Below are 4,208 nucleotides of genomic sequence, written 5' to 3' on the forward strand. Positions count from 1 at the left end.
CGTACTTGTCAGCGTCTGTTCCTCAGGTTAGAGGCGGCTGTTTCAAAACCTGGCAGGAGGTATAAAATGCCTTTGAATTACCTTAAAACTTAGTTATGAAAATTCATTAAAGCCAATTTTAATTCATATAAACATGGCCAACTCATTGTTTGTGATTTTAAGGTTATGTTAATAAAGTACTGTGAAAAGTTTATTGAGTTATAAACTTAAAGCAATCAATTGCAATTATTATTAACGGCGTATTAATTTGAATTCAGGCTGATAGTTAATGTCAATAATCAGCATTATGAGAAACACCATTATTTACTACCTTATTAAGTACCATGTGTTTTACTCACAAATTTGAATGTATTTAATCATATTAGTTGTAATTATAACTATAAGCATTATATCTTTATGTAATATCTACACATAAAAGGAACCAAGCATTTAATTCACTCTTAAAACTTATTTATTAATCATTGATATTTTACATCATTAATAATTTCATTGTTGGTAAATGAATACATCAAATCAGTATTGTTTACAATCACTCATCATTACTTATCACTTTAAAAACAGGCACTAGTTAACAAAAATACGGCGTACGGATTCCATGTATTAACTTAGAACAACCAACATTGTATCAGGCGTTCACGAACGACTCGTTCACTCTACACAGAAGTAGCAACATTCTAAGACTTGGTACTTCTAACGAAGTACATATTGTGACAGTAAATCTTGGGTTTTCCTACACACCCTTGCGATCACAAATTATCTGCAATTACCTATCACTGACCCAGCTTAAAAGAGGCATCAGGACTCTTGAGCTGTATCTTAAACGTCACCCACTTATGGGTTCAAATTTGTTCAACATTTGTTTTTAATCACTCTTTTGTCTGTTGACAATTATTTTACATGATTTAATTAATCATAGGTTCTTATCAATTCTATCAATGCCTGGTTCGCTTAACATTCTTTTCTCTCTTGTTCCCTCTCACTCTTGTCTCACGTCGCTTCCCTTTGTCTGGTTGGTCTATCACATGAATATTATGGCAACCAGACTATTAGATTCCACACCGAATTGTGGAGTTCAAATTGCAACACTTGAGAAGAAACTTAAGTGCTTACACCAAAACATTATTGGCTGCGCTGAAGCCGGAGTAAAAGCTCTTGTTGGTCTTTAGAGAGCTACCTTATTCGAATCTCATTTAGAAGCTTCCCAGTATAGATATAGATTGGCAGACATTTCAGGAAAAATGGGATGAGTATGACGCCATTCTAATTGTTACTAATGGTGACCTCCCTAGTCAAAGAATGCAAGACATGTATGACGCATGCAGAGATGAAATTATTTTGCCAAGATCCTTCTCGTTTAAAATACGAGATTGCAAGAAAGCAGCTCAGATTCGTCCTTGGATTCAACTATCAGAGAATCTTCAATCAAAGAATAATCCAAACCAACTGAAACCAGGTAACCAAGAATCATGTCAGATCTATCCTGTTAGTAAACAAGACTCAACAAATTCTATGACTCATGAAAATATAGGAACAATGTATAAAGGAAGTCAGCAACACCAATCTCAAAGCAGGCTGTATGCTAGTTCCAAAGGTAATTATGGAGGATATAGTAGTAGCACCATTCACCAACAATCTCAGCTGCATCTCTCTTCGCAATATTCTTCTGAGAGTCAACAAATGTCAGCTGACCCTACTACTTCATCTCAAACCAGCTCAAATGTGTTATCACATCTTGAATCAACAGGAACACAGCAGAGTTTTCAGCAAAGCTTGGCTAGGCCTATTGATGTTGAGGTAGCCAATGATACACTGATCCAACATTCAAAATTTCATTCACAAAGCATCAATCATCAATTTAGAGCTCCTTTACTGCAGTTATCTTTTCAGATGTCTCCAAGATCGGCATTGTCTACCAACATACTTCATTGTGACACTGACACATCTGTACACACCCAACATCAGGAAACTGTTTCACCAAGGCCACTTATAGTACCCAGTACTCCTAAGGTGAATACTTTACCAGTTACATATTCTCAACAAGGCACATTGCAACAACATGAGCAAATGGGTTTGGCACAAGTTACAGCTGTGGGCCCAACTACCAGTGCTGAGTTTGTCAAATACAGGAATCACCAATGGGGACATCCCTCTTTGAATAGAGAAATTCGATTTGGCGATTTAGTGACTCCATTTCCAAATATGGTGTATACTTCGGAGGATAAACAACCGAAAGTTAAACCTATTAGCTCCAAGAACAAAATACATGCAGATAACATGTTATTATCCAAAAATGGAATACCTAATGGAATGGAAGAAGTGAGTTTAAAGCTCATATTAGCAGAGACAATGTGGACAATTTCACTCTGCCAACTGTAATCAGGACAGAATCATCAGAAATTACAACCATTAATATAAATATAAATTAATACCACCTCAGAACACTAAGACCACCCCTGTTCAAATCAGTGGGCAAACCAACATGAAAATGTTCAGAAAGGAACCAAAATTGATGAGATCATCCATCACAACACTATTTCCATCAGCCATGAACATGGAAATATTAAAACACAAAAGGACTCTCCAGTTCCTTATCCATATCCTCAAGGAAGTTCATTTCCACTAACCAGACAGTCTCAACAGATTGTTTCAGTAGCAACAACATCAGCTGTTACTACATCTCTGGTTAATTATTCAGATGTTCAGTATACCCAAAGGACTCCTTTAACCAATCAAATAAACCCTTCACAAATTCAATTACAATTCACAACTGCTTTCCCCAATTCAGAAGATGGGGCACCGCTATCTGCAAAACTTAACAGCCATGCTATATCGGGAACACCCCTTAATAGTATGCTCTCACAACCTTCTAATGACCAAAATCCCGACAACATAATCACATTCACATCAGAACCAACCTTCAAGCTCCATATAATCAAACAAGTAAAATGTAATCTCCATCAATTAATGTAATAAAACCAAATTTACAACTAACCAACTAACATATATTGTAACTATTTTGCTCATACTTTACAGCTAATTGTGTCAGAAAACTTTAAAGAGAATAGAGGTCATTTCATTTTAAAACCATCATATCAATTTATTTAAATACTGTCCACTCCATCATTACCTGTAAATTATAAGTAATTCCTTTATTTAAACTAGCTTACCAGTATAATAATTAATTTGGGTAATATCCCTCAATTTTTACTCCGGGGAATACCTAAATTAAACACGCACAGTGTGGACATAGCCTAATTAAAGTGCTCAATTTGATTGTATTGAGCATTACAAAATCTGTTGACTTGCGATTTGATTTCTTTCCTTCACGCAACCGGTAAATAATAATGATTAGTTAAAATAATAAAATCATAGCGGCAACAGAACTATTTATATTATCGATAGTTCAGCAGCATTGAAAAATATATTTCATGTAGCTATTATGAATAAAGTTTCCCAGTATCTCTCCAATTTTCAACAAATGTGTTATAACTTCAGCCTTACAGTATTTGAAGAAACATTTCTAATCCTGGATCCTGCTTATATAACATTTAAATAATACCACTGATGGATTCCAGAAGAAAATTGTTGGGATGATGTTGAAAATGACAGGATTATTCCTCTTAGGTTAAGACCTAATCGTTTGTGCTTTGAGACATAAGCTAATGAAGGCTTTACATGGAGAATCGTCTTTTGATATACTCTTTGTACACCTGATATTCGCAGCTTCCAACCCTTCTCTATATTCACTTCTTAATACAATTTATTATTATTATGTATATTAATTATTCACTGATATTGACTTTTGATGGCGTATTTGCAAAAAAATATATATAAAATGTGTCATGAATATTTATTTCATTTTTATCTTTTTCAATCACTATTAATTGATATGATTGGTTAAGCTGATCTTCATTTAAATATAGTTTGATTTGTTAAGGGCTTGTGGCAAACAGGTGGTAGCTCCCATTTCAACGTTTGCAGAGAACTGTTAGTAACGTTTTAAAAATTTAAATTCTAAGTAAAGTAAAAAAAACCTCTTTTTATCGATTTCGATTTTAATATTAGTATTAGAGCAGTATGGCCAATCAAAAATATAACTGTCAAATGGGGTAAAACGTTGTCGGTCGTTGGATCTACCATTTGTTTTCCACAAAATAGATATTTTATCTATTTTTTGCAGTTTATTGCAGAAGCACAAATATATATAT

This window comes from Halyomorpha halys, unplaced genomic scaffold, assembly GCF_000696795.3.
Source record: "Halyomorpha halys isolate HHAL.00 unplaced genomic scaffold, Hhal_1.1 Scaffold966.1, whole genome shotgun sequence".
NCBI lineage: Eukaryota > Metazoa > Arthropoda > Insecta > Hemiptera > Pentatomidae > Halyomorpha > Halyomorpha halys.